This window comes from Strix aluco, chromosome 1 (assembly GCF_031877795.1).
Source record: "Strix aluco isolate bStrAlu1 chromosome 1, bStrAlu1.hap1, whole genome shotgun sequence".
Classification (NCBI taxonomy): domain Eukaryota; kingdom Metazoa; phylum Chordata; class Aves; order Strigiformes; family Strigidae; genus Strix; species Strix aluco.
The window spans coordinates 13,689,719-13,703,241 of record NC_133931.1 but is presented as its reverse complement, the minus strand read 5'-3'; positions in this window follow the sequence as shown (position 1 = coordinate 13,703,241).

Genomic DNA, 13,523 nt, shown 5'->3' with positions numbered 1-13,523 from the left:
ATCTGATTGTCAGTGCTTTACAACTGGTGACTTCATCAATAGCACAAAAGTCTCCTCATATTAATTTTGCCTGTCGTCTTATTCATTTTGCCTATGAACTAGGCTGCCACCCATTGTGCTTTTGTTATAATAGATTATAATAATATGCTATTTCTAAACACTCATTTTAGGAAACTAATATTTAAAGAATCTGCATCTATATCCAAAGTTAAACTTGTGTTTAATGGCTTTCTGTGTAGAAATTAACTATAGAATCAGAGCTGTAGGCCACATCCAGGTCATCCACTTAAATGTTGTCATCCTTCAAAAGTTAAAAGATCATTTCAGATTGTGGAGATTTCCAGTCCGTCAGACCCTGGTTCCTCAAGCAATAAAGTAAGAGCAATAGGTGAATCAGTGCCAGCTGGCTGCAGTAAGGTAGACTGGATGTGTATGTTGGAGCATAGATGTGTTTCATCCTGTCTAAGTGAACAGGAATTAGTCTTCACTTCTCAGTCTGCCATTGTTATAAAGTCCTGACTGGAAGAGGACAACAAAAAAGTCACCTTCTTACCGCATCTGCTGGGACTTGATGATGCAGAAATGTGAAACAAGCAGGGATAAAGTATATTTTTTCCTGACTGCAAAACAAATATATTCTTAAATTTAACTGATGGAGTCAAGACACAGATCTGTACTGGGAAATTGAACGAAAGACTCAGAAATATGCCTCAGACTAGAAGATCTCTACATTCACCTTTAAGAAGACAAATGAATACATTTTCCAAAGCATGTTTTCCATATGTGGCTAAATTGCAAAGTAATTTCTCACCACTTATCACCCCGATCCATCTGGATGGCTTGCAGTACTGAAGGAAGTGGGGAAACTCTGCAAGCTCAGAAGGAAACCAAAACAATACCAGGAACAGCTTTTGACACCCCGCCACAAAAACCCAGCCCTGCTGCAGCCCCAAAGACTATCATGTTCTATCTTAATGTTTCACAAATACTATTGTCCAAGAAGGTGTCCTTCTCCCCACACCTGCCCCTTAGTTCTGCAAGTTATTTATGCACACACTAGCTAGGAGACGCACTCAGGTACATGGTTTCCACAGGATGGACTCCATGGCACAGGCTGCTGGGGACCAAAGGAGAAATCAGCTTTAAGATTAAGTTAAAGATCTTGGCACTACTAAAACAGCAGCTTCCAGACAGACTTCCTGGTTATTTTAGTTCCCTTACTCCCTCCCTTGTTTCAGATTCCCTCCCCGCTGTCATCTGCAGTGCTTGTGCATTAATTCTCACTGGCAATCTTTCCCAACCCAGTGACTGGTTTCCCTGGAGACATAACCCAGCTACAGTTCTAGGAGGGCTTGCTCCAAGGGCTGCTTCCCACTGACAATATGAGCCAGCACCATCTTCCCTCCCATATGCCCCCCAGACCTATAACAGAGGGCTTTGCACCCTGAAATCCCTCCCCACCATCTATAAACACCAGTGCTGCAACTGAAACCCCTGGGGTTGTGTGGTGGTGAAGACACCACTCTGGAAATTGTGATGCAAACGACTGGGTGCACTTCTTGCTGCAAAATGCACATATGCAGAAATGCGTTTTATGGTGTATAATGAAAAACACTCACTTACGGATTAGGTCTTGCCCTGGGGTACCCCAGGATCCAGGTGGAAAGGAGTCTACCTGTGCCTCAGCATTGATGTAATCACAAAAGGCATCGATTTTTGAATGGCTGAGTAGCTCCCAGAATGTACATAACTCTGTCCTCTGACTACAGAAGGAGGCTAGAGTGAGAACTAGTTTTAAACAATTATGGTAAGGTGAGAAAACTCCTACACCCAAGATTTGTTCTCTGAATCACTTTTTAAGCAAAGACCAAGGTGGAAGGAACCAACATTCTTCTACATGAAAGGTGATATTACAATAATAATAACTAACCATACAGTGATCTAATATTTTATGTGTGTGTAATTGAAAAAAGTTTGAAAGACTTGTAACTTGCAGATGTAGAGGCTTCAATACAAAAACATCTTGGGATCTGAGAGGTGTTTACTCTTCCCACTCTCTCAAATGTCTTGATACAAAATAAGTAGATTTTTACCAGTAGCACAAGATAACATATCAGCTAGTGTCACAGTGCCACGCTCAGCTGCTAAACAAATGTAGCAGCATTACTGACAGGGAAGGGATTAAAATTGTCTGTGTGGTGGTTTTTTTATGATTCACTTTGGGATATATTTGTAAGCAACATGGCAAGCTTGGACACCAACTGGTGGAACAGATCCAACATGCTCACCTTCACCTCAGGAGGGGTAGTTTACTGTCCACAATTTCAACCTCCCACTTTCAGAGGTGTCAAAGAGTTCAAAAATCCCTTCAGAGGCAAGGGGGTTGCAGGGAGAAGTGCAGTTCTCACTTGCTTTCTCAGCACAGCATGATAAATAGTCTGACATCATAAAAACTGTGACAAAATCCATTTACAGTGATGTGCCCACAAATTTTCATTCAGCCTTCCTGTAAGTTCAGATATGCAAACATTGACATGTTATTTTAGGAGAGAAGGTTTAAAAATACTGACAAGCGGCTGTTAGAAAGGGCCATTGCTTTCCTGGGCCAGGAGACATGCTCGTCGGAGCTGAGGGCTCGGACAGCACAAGAGCTTTATTGTATCCATGCATCATACCACAGTGCTCATAAACAGTTGTATTATTCATGCGTAAACATTTTTATTTAATTTTAAGAGTGAGGACTTACATATCTTTAGCTGGAAATGCAGTTGGTAGCAGTTTAAATGCACTTTTTTTCTTACCTAAGTGATAAAACTGTTGGTATTCTGGAGAGAAGCAAGATGACAGAACAGTCTGTTTGTCTCTGGTGTTTACTCACTCAGGACAGGGAAGGGTCTAAAGAAACATCTGGTGTCAGCTTTTTTCCACTGAGGAAAAAAAAATTAAACCAGTTAAGTTCTTTAGCCAGAAAAGTAAGTTCATGAGTCATGAAAATTCAGCTAGAAATCACAGAAGTTAGAGACAGCAAAGACCAACAACGTCTGTTCCTACGTAATCCATAAAGGAGAATGGGGCATTCTTACTCAGGTTTGTTTTTTTTTTTTTAAATCCTGAATGTGTCTTGATTTACATTTCCCGCTGGGAAGAAGGTTGTGAGAAATTTAGGTGTAGAGGCCAGAGGGGAGAGAAATGCGGGAGCCAGGCTGGCCACAACTGGGAGTTTACAGTGAGCAGAGAGTAATGAGGTGGCAGGGAAATTTCTTCCCCTCCAGCCTCCCTCTCCACCTCCTCTTTTTCTTTTTTTTTTTTTTTTTTTCCACTTTGAAAGAGGACAAGGATTTCAGAGAAGCAAAACGGTGCTTTCTTTCCCCATTGTCTGCCCCCTTCCTCTCTGTTCTCCCTTAGTCTTCCTACAGGTCACCCAAGGCTTCCTGCATCCTGGCGGGAGCTGCAAGAGAGAAGAGTTGAAAGCTGCAGGGAAAAGCCCCCTTGCACCTCACAGCTGGACATGAAAAGCAGGCAAGGACTAGTCCAAAACCTACCGCTGCACCCTGTGCTTGGGACACCCAAGACCTTGCATTAAGGCCGTGCAGTGTATGGTGCGAAATGCCTTGAAGAAGATTCCCCATGCAAATTTTTATGGGGAAAATTGAGTGTTTGATATGAAAAAACATCTTGTGTTAAAATTCCCTCCCCTCAATAACAAAACAGCCTTGCTGGGAAATCCTGTAATCTAAATACACCATCCATCAAAGGGAGGATGTGAGCAGTGCTTGTAAAAAGTTAATAACCTCCATGGTGGGACAGGGCAGTGCGAAGGGAAAGTGCTGAGTAACAGCCAGGAGGAGTCTTTCATCTCCAAGTGAGCTCAGTGACTGGAAATGTGAAGTTCACTTCAGTTAATAGCAGTTTTTAAATGTCTTTTAAAATTACTATGGATAAACAAACAAACAAAATCACTCAAATCCAGTTTTTCTGACTTGAAGGTTTTGGGGTTGTTTTCGGCAGCTTGATAGTCTCAAATTCATCTGAGCAAAAAAAGTTCAGTTATCAAGCTAACAGTAACCAACCAGGGTAAATGTCCATTTTTCCTTGGCACTAACAGAATCCTGAAAATACAATGTTAGTGCATATCTCAAAAACTAGAGAGCAAAAAAATAAGCCCTACATAGTTTTACGTTATAGTTAATTCTCTTCAGTGTTAAGAAAACCCTGTAAGTCCTTACATGCAGCTGATGTCTTCTGAATTCTTGAAAACTGCATCCCCTTTAAAAACTGAGCACAAATGCCTACGTGCACACTTGCACCTAGACGGTACACAAAGGGACTTAATTTATTTTTTGTGCCAAACAAGGCTGTGAAATACTTTGACTTCATTTTAAAGAAAAGCTAACAATGACCAGTGCTTGTGAAGGCACAAGCTGTCATAAAATTCACCCAACAAACTATTTACATTGCAAAAATTTGCCCCAACTGTTGTTTATATTGGAAGTAAGATTAGCACATTTGTATCCTCTGGCTAGCAGATACCATCAGCTGCAATCACTTGCTGACCATCAGTGACACTGAAGAAGGGGACGCTCTCAAAGTTGAGACATGCAGAAGAATTTATACTCATTTTGGTTTGCTGGGAAAAAAAGTATTGTTAAAAATACAGTAAATTTTCAAATTTATGTTAATATTATGTGGAATGCAATCCGAAACTCAGCATGTGTTTAATTAGTGTAAATTAGCATAAATGTGCTGAACACGGCTGATTTGTACAAACTGAGGATCTAGCTTCTGATGTGTCCTATTTAATGCTTCTTTGCATGTCTGAAGTTGGTAAATTAGTCCCAGTACACCTGATAGATAGGCTGTTCCTAATGGCACTCCAAAATATTTCTGCTCTCAGCTGTTTTGGTCTACTTCATATGTTCCATGTTAGGCTCACCACTAAATCTGGGGCTAGAAGGAGCTATGTCCCAGGCGACTATGGCAGACAGGGAAGCATTTTAGTTTTATGTATTGGTGCTCAACATCTAAGGAACACCTTGTGCTTTTAACCAAACTAATCCAGGACACTAGTGATGCCTTTTAATTCTCCCTTTCTTTCCAGGGGAATTATTTTATGGCTGTGGTGGATTGATTGATCTGTCAAGCCACCTGCACTATACAGATTTACTTATGATTATGGGCTAAACTTAATAATCCAGGTGGGTCTTTTCAGCTGCATGTTTGCTAGTAAAAATACACCAGAACAAAAAAAACCCAACATCTTAACCTGAAACCCTAGTTCACAGAATGGACCAGCCCTAAATCACACATTGTGAATGGTCTTTTCAACATGTTACTGTGCTGCGCATGTGCAAGTTTGCAGCTGGGACAGGATGTGAGTGGATTTAGCATGCAAAACTTTAAAAGTGACTTAACATTTCAGATTTTCCTTATGCAGTTTGATTTTTTATTCCCTGGGAAAAAAATATTTTTAAAAAAATAGTTAATTTAGAAATAACTAAGAACATCATTTGTTTTCAACACCTTTCATTTCTGCTGACTGATTTTTGCTCACTGAGTCTGGTAAAGAAGAATAATCATTTCATAAACTCTTATTTCCTTAAAGTGGAAAGTGGAGATGGCACAAATGAGAAAGTAAACGGAGGCACAAACCAATGATCCATGGAGACTCGATGTTGAAGTGACCCATCAAACTGATCTTAATGTCCATTTAAAAATTGGGAAAATTTGGGAATCTTCCAGATTTCACAATTGGTTTCTGTTTTGTCATGAGAATGGCTGAGCCCTCACATCAAAACACTTTCAGACTTTCAGATTACAGCTCAAACCCTCCAGCCTGTGGTTGTCTCCCAGCAAAATAGAAACATTCATTAAGCACTTCCAGCCTGGGATATACATCGAAGCTTCCCATTGAAGTATCGTTTCCCACAGTAGGACAGAGCCCTTTGGGGAGGTGTCGGTTGTCAGTAGTCAGTTGTCAGGATAATTCATTGCCTCAGGGGGAAATCTGAGTTGAGAATCAACAGTCTTCTCCAGTTCAGAGGAGGTCAGCCACATCAAAGCGGAGATGTGCAGTGGCCTCTGAGCAGGGAGGAGTGGCCGGTGCTCTTGAAGTTGCCAGCTTTCCTTTTTCTGTACAGGCTAGGGAGTGGCAGGGGATGTGTTTGAAGATCTGGGGAAAATCTGGGATCATTCAAGCTGGAGCTGAGGAACAAAAGAGAAGAGCTCCAACTCAGTGAGGCTTGATGGTTAGATTTTGCTCAAATGGGTTGGAAATCAGAGGGGCATCGCTGCACATTGCATTTGCACTGATACAGTGCAATTCACTTCAACTTCTCTTTTACAGCAGAGTAGATAAGAAAGAGCAGATCCATCTTGCTGAGAGCCAAAGGCTATTCCAGGAGTCCAGGCCTTGTCCCTCAGGACTGTGTGGTTTTACTAAGAACATATGTCTTTCCCACACCTTGCATTTAGGGAATTTGGGAGTGAAAACAGCTTACTGAACTTTTTTTCTTTTGTTTTTAAAATCCAAGCAAAAGTTTACCAGGTGTGTGAAAACAAATGAGCTTTACTAAAGCATGTGTGTGGTGAGAGAGGGAGTGGATGGGTCTGGAGCTGTCAGGGGAGAGAACACAGTGATGGGAGACAGCAGAGATCACTGGGATGAATGAGGTAGAGCATGACCAGAAAAACTGAAACTTGCAGAGTTTAGTTCATTTCAAGTTTTAAAAGCTTTTGATGTGCAGATCATTATTGATTTATGGCTGGAAAAGTGATACCTATTCTTCCTCTTACATTAAAACATGTATACAAATTCTATACAAATCTCTCTCTCTCTCTCTGCATCTATGAATTTATGTATTTTTAAACTAACCAACAATCTCTACCCCCAAGTTCCCTCATTTTAAACTGTCTATCACCAAGGAAAGAGTTATCTGAAAATGCTTCACTGATAATGAGTGAGTAAACAAGAGAAGATGGCCCTGTGTCTGGGAGACTGCTCTGGCAAGGCAGGAAGAGAGTCCAAAGTACAGATGGAATAGGAAAGGATTAAAAAAAGGGGGAAATACAGTTCAGAGCATTAAAATGGATTTTTCATTTGATTTACATGGCAATCATGGTTCATTTCAAGCTATGTTGTTGTACAGTTTTTGGAATACATTTGTCAGCCCATTATGGCTGCGGCCGGATTTACAAGAGCAGCTGTAACATTGAATGGGCTGTAAATATAACTTGCTTTACTGTATAACGCTGATTCTGCTTCACAGCTGAGTGCAGCCTGTTGAGAGGTGAACACTCTGCCTGGGTTGTATCACTGGAAAAGACTGCTGGATACTCCTGCTTGTATTCCTCTTTGCTAGAGTTTCCTAGGACTCCCCATCTCTATCTTTCCTCACCTTTGCTATGCTCTTTGAGTGCTCCCAAGTCAAGGTGAAGCAAGTTCACCTGGGACAGGCAGCTTAAGATGAGTTTGCCTGGCTCTACTATGGCTAAAATGTGTCCTGGACGTAATTGCTCTGTAAGCAACACAAAAAGGGTACATGTGCAACAGTCCAGGGTTTTGATCTGGAACATACTGTAAAAAAGGACATAGCGTGATGACATTTATCAGCACTGGGCATCTAGTTAATAACCCTTTGAAATGAACAGGGCAAATAACACTTCAAGCCTATTGTTTTAAGTGAAGTTGAAACAAATGTATAAACCCGTCCCACTTGCTCTGTGTCTTTGCTTCAAGATACCCATAGCTGTGAGTTTTTTACTCAAATCTGATTATCTAACTGATAAGTTAGACCCCCAAAGTAATTGCAGGTGACTAACATGGCACTGTCCAACTATGAAATGGTCTCCCCCATTTTGCCAGTAGCGAGACAGGGTATCACAGTGAGTTAAATTGCATAATAAAAACAGATGGTATGTTACACCTTCTCCCTAAGTTCCTATGTCAAAAAGCCACCTGTGGATATCCTTGCTGAAAGACAGCAGGCAGAACTCCAACTGAATGGCCATGACAGCAAAACTGATAGACAAGGTCTTCTGAGTACGTCAAAAGCAAATAAAACTGATGGCATGTTATGGATATGTTATGCAAGTCAGGATTTCTGGCTGTACCTGTCATTGCTGTTAGTCTATGGGACTGTCGTTCCCACAAATTTCACACATATTAAGCTTGATTAAAAACAACTAAAGGAGTATTTAACTCTCAAAGAATCCTTTCATTATGGAGAACACTGAGATGCCTGTTACTTTTACACTTAATGAAGTGCATAAAAGACAGTTGCTGAAATATGTTGCACTCTGGAGTGCAGCTCAGCTAACAGAATTTGTGGGGTTTTGTGAAATCTCAACACCAAATCTAAAAAAACCCACCCTTTCTGCAAGTACCGATCATATCTTGACTGAAAGTATAAGATGACCAAATAGGCTACAAATAGCCAAGTAAGCAGAAAAAGCCCCTGTAGAAATTCTGTGTACCTTGGCAAAAATTCTGTCTGATCTCTTGCAGCAGAGAAGTGGAAGTTTCCACCCTGAGCTCAAATGTTGGTACAGGAAGGTAAAAGAGCAAATGAAGGAATGAATTGCTCATAGTAAGCCACTCACTAGAAAATAGTAAATAGATAAAATAAAAATATCACAAAGCAGTACATTCTGCATATACCACCAAGAAAAGTTGCAGCAGAATAATTGGCACTTCAAAGTGTTTTTATTAAAACAATATAAAAAATAATGATAATTAGTCTTTCCTCAGGCAAAATACACATTGAATTTAGACCAATAGATGAGTTTGATGCCTCCTCTGCTAGTGGGTATATGGGCTTATTACCTCACAAGACTAGACTCATACCTATGTAACACTGGGCCAGAAACTTGCAGTAGTTTTACATGTAGTTACATTGGGAAAAGCCTACTTCTGAATGTAATACTAGTCAATTTAAGACTAGGTTTTATGAAGTGTGTGGGTGGTGGTATGTGTCAATTAGGTAATTCCCATTATCCTAGTGTCCCTGCTGACTTAGAACATACACATCTTGAATTCATTGGGTCCCATGTTGGTCTAGGAAAGAAAATGAAGGGAATCCTCTTCTAGTTTACAGATAGAACTGATTCAAGGTTTAACAACAGCACAGACTCAGTTTCTCATTGCCACACAATACATTCAGACAGAGGACGTAAAGTGCTCTCAATCACCCCAAATGATGCTGTAGCAACTACCTGCTTTCAGCTCTAGTAGCTCAAACAGCTGAAATAAAATAGTCTTGTCAGGAAGAAGAGGTGAAATTAAAGATTCAGTTGCCACAGTAAATGTAGAGGGAAAGGTTAAAATTGGTTGGGGTGTGTAAGAACAGATGGAGAAATCCTCAAAATCATTATTCACCTCCATGGTTTTGGACATGGCTGTGGTTCTTTCATTTGCCTGAATTTGAAGCGTGACTCTGGACTATTGCTTGGGAACTAGTCAAAGCTCAGGGGAAGGAGTGAGTGCACAGTTGATAGGAATGGAGGTACCCCAGCTCATGTGCTTCTCTTGCCTACTACCCCATACCTACAGCCTGGCCCAAAAGGAAAGACTGCTGAAAAAGCTTCGTGTGCTAGTTAGCATGACCTTGAGCATTCGTTGAATTAACCTGAAACATTCCTGTGGACCACTAGGGACTCTCTGGGACATGGGAGGCTCCAGTGGATTGGAGACTGGCAAAGAAATAACATCATAAAAAGGAAGGCAGGAGAAAAGTAAGAAGATAGAAAATAGTAAGTGATAAAATTAGCTAATGTGTCTTTACTGATAACAAACTCTGTCAAACTATTCAACAACCTACTTTTATGTGAGAGCAGAAGAGAGAGAAGCTGTAGACGTGCTATTTCTCATTTCGATGAGACTTTCAAGACATTTCACAGGAAAATGTCTTGAGCAAACTAAGCATCTATAATCCAAATAAAGGGGTCAGGTGAACCATTATAAGGTATATGGTTGGTGAAAATATATAGACAATTATATGACAGCTGGTGGAAAAAATCGGTTGCATTTCAAAGTGAGTGTCTCAGCAGGCACACAATCAAGGTCTGTCTGGAATCCATTTTATATTTGTGGCATTTGGGGATCAGTCACATGGTGGTTGAAATTTTATTCAGACTCTAGGACAAAATAATGGTGACATAGAACTTGAATCCAAACTGGACACCATTCAGCATGGGTGATGCGTGTCAACTCATCTTTGAAACATTTCACCCAGTTTTATAAAATGTTCCTAGAATCTTAGAATTCCTTTGGAGGAAATCTGATTTCACTGAGCATTTATATGCACAGAATCTGTATTTATGGAGTTGCCAAACATCTTTGGGTCTTTAAGTGGAAAACAACTTATGAGGAGTCTTATTCTTACCAGAACTGTGTTAAATGGGAATGCATTTCACAGGACTTCAGAGTTTCTTAAATGAAGAGGTTCTCATGTTTCTGCTAAATACTCAAGCATAATTAGGGGTGAATTTAAGAAGAAGAAATTAAACAGTGAAATTATAGCCATTAGAGATGGAAAAAACCTCTTCAGTGCTCTTCAACCTGTAGTTAGCTCACAAGGTGGAAGTTACAAGAAAAACTGCAGAAGTTCAAGCCTGGTTCTGCCTGCTGGTCTTGTCTTCAACTTACTTCCTCTGACCACATCCAGTTTTTGAGGGCTCTGAGTCATGGGTTGGAAACTACTTTTCTAGAGCATTCTATTGCTATGTAAGTAATGTAAGACTGCTCCTTCTAGTATTTTAGTGTTTGTATGCTCCTGTTTGTAAATGAGTTGTGGCTTGTCTGAATTTTACTGTTTGTATGAACATAATAATATAGGACAATCCATGGGGGAGGCCTCTTCTACTCTTCGATAGACTTACTGTGGTGTAAGAACAGCTTTTTTGGCTTTGATTCCAAATAACATAGTCTTAAAAGAAAAAACCAAAACAGGTGTGCCTGAGTAAACTTCCAGGAGTTTCCTTGATCTAATTGATTAAAATAAATGACTTAGCATATACTAAATAAACTGACATGTGCAGACAAGGCTTTAAAATATGTAGCCCCTCCCTTTCAGATGTTTGGCAGCAACAGTAGAGGACGATGCCAGCTGGATTACAATCTACATGTATCAGGGCAAAGATAGACAGTGTCTTCCTGATGTACCTGTAACTCTTGAAGAAGTAAATATCCCTGGCTGTTGGCTGTTGTTGTTGCCTCCACAACTGGAGTCATACAGGGGACTGAGAGTACTATTCACCTGAATATCACTATTCAAATATTTTATCTGAAGTTACCATTGATGAACACGATTTGCATTGATCTGGCTGATCTGTTGCTGAAGCAGGTGAGGATGCAAAGCATAAAATTTCCTATGGATGCTGTATAAAAGCGAGAGCATATTGTGTGCCTAAGCGATTTCTAAATCCATCTGAAGTATCTGGCATGTAAAGACAATGTAGATGCTAGGCTTCTATAACACAATGTTGTCCTAGGCAAGTTATTTTAGTAGTTTACCTCACACGAACAAGTAAACGCAGCTCTTCTATGATACAGTCCTACAGCACAGTATGTTTTGCAGCCTAAATGGATCTAAGGAATTATACATTTTCTGCTTTTCTGCTTTGCTTAGACAAATATGTGTCCCTGCATCTTGATGACTTGTCCTGTCTGTGGACAAAAGGACAAATCAAGATCTAATGATTTAATATGCATTAAATTCCAGATAATTGCTAGCTCTTTTCAAACTTCTGCTTATGCCAATGTAGCTGAGCCAAAAGGAAGTTTTTTCCAATTATTTTAGATGCAGAAGTACTTGACAAATGCACAAAACAGAGGCATCACTTTACCATCACTAGAAATGTCACCTTGTCTGCCTTGGAAAACATCTGTTTATTGTTACACAGCGTGTTTCGGAAAACACAACCATTCAGAGTAGGGGAATACCAGCTCCATTCAAACTTTGGGGCAATTCAATTAAAATGAGTGTTAACTACTGGAATTTATGGAGTGCTTCCTGCCTAATCTTATGAAACATAACGTGTAATTGCTATGAGTGGTTAAGCCTTTAGTTTTCTACCTTCCTGGCTGTGCAGATTTAAACAGAGAAGTAACAAATTAGATTTGAGGAGGTGCCTGGAAAACAAAAGGATGCAGTGTCCTGTGCAGTGATGCTGAGTTTCCAGGGACTTTTCTTATTAGAACATAGTATATCATTCAAAAGTCACAGGCAGAAAAACAGAGATAATAAGCTTTTTGTTTTGTTTCAACACCAGGTTGATCAGAAAAGAGCATATAGTGCTTGGGAAGCTGAAGTCAATGCCACATATATTTCCAAATGACCCCATCACTGGTTAGGTGTTTTGAAAAAAAAAGGCAAGTTAAAGGTATGGAGTCATTGATCATGTGTGCAGAACACACTCTTGCAGACCAGCACTCTCCCCAACATTTAACAACATGTTGTAGCAATGTATTACTGAAGAGTGCATTTCTGCTGACAGATTCTTTCCACCACAATTACAGAAAGAATAATGGCTGAGAAACAACACCCATATGTCCCCATTAACTTTGCAATCTGTCTAATCTGTGTATTTAGAAAGCCCTCATCACATCTCAGATACTATAGTGATAACAGGATAGATTAGACAGGCTTCAAAGCCACAAGAGAAATATGAACATTGATTCCCAGCCATGATTAACTTGGCCAGAACCTCACACTCCTTTAATTAAGAACATAAGGAGCAATTAGATCAGCAACAAAGTAAGAGAGTGGCCGAGCTGGCAGCTGTGGACAACACACGCTACCCAACAGGTATACATACACATGTGAGATCTTTCATGCTGCTTGGGGAGCACACTCTGCCTGGGGCATGCAGGTGATTCATTCTTCATGGAAGAATTTTAATCACACTTGCAAGGAACACTGCTATCCAACTGATTACATCGTGTGTTTTAGTCCTGGAACTGAGTTAAGCCAAATGACCATCAATTAATTAATTACTAGAATTAAAGACTAATAATTATAAAAATTGTAATTAATGGAGCTAGGAGCTGCCTGTGAGCATGCTTTCATGTTGCAGTATGCATACAGCAGCTGGTCTGTCAGCAAAAGAGAACTAAACTGCTTCCAGTGGGCCAAGAGGCACAAGCATGCACTGTGGCAATTGCACACAGCATAACGCACTATAGGTTCATACTCTTTTTTCCCCTGGGGTAACAGGCTGATGTGCCAATGCCTTCAGGCAAAGCAGCCAGAGCAATGCTCATCTGGCCACAAAGGCGTGTGCCATGCAGTGAGATAGCATATTTACAGTTTACTTATGCTTCTTTCAGTGCTGAAAACTCTTCTCTCTCTACTGCTGCCAGGACCAGATGTCTTGCTTGCACCCGACTCCTGTGTTTCCTGGCAAATATGCGTTAGCTGCACGTACAGAATGTTCTGTTTTACTGCTTGGGTACATCATATATGCAACCTATGCATCTGTCAGGCACTGGAGTTGCTTCACAGGGTCATATGCAGACTTTCAACCAA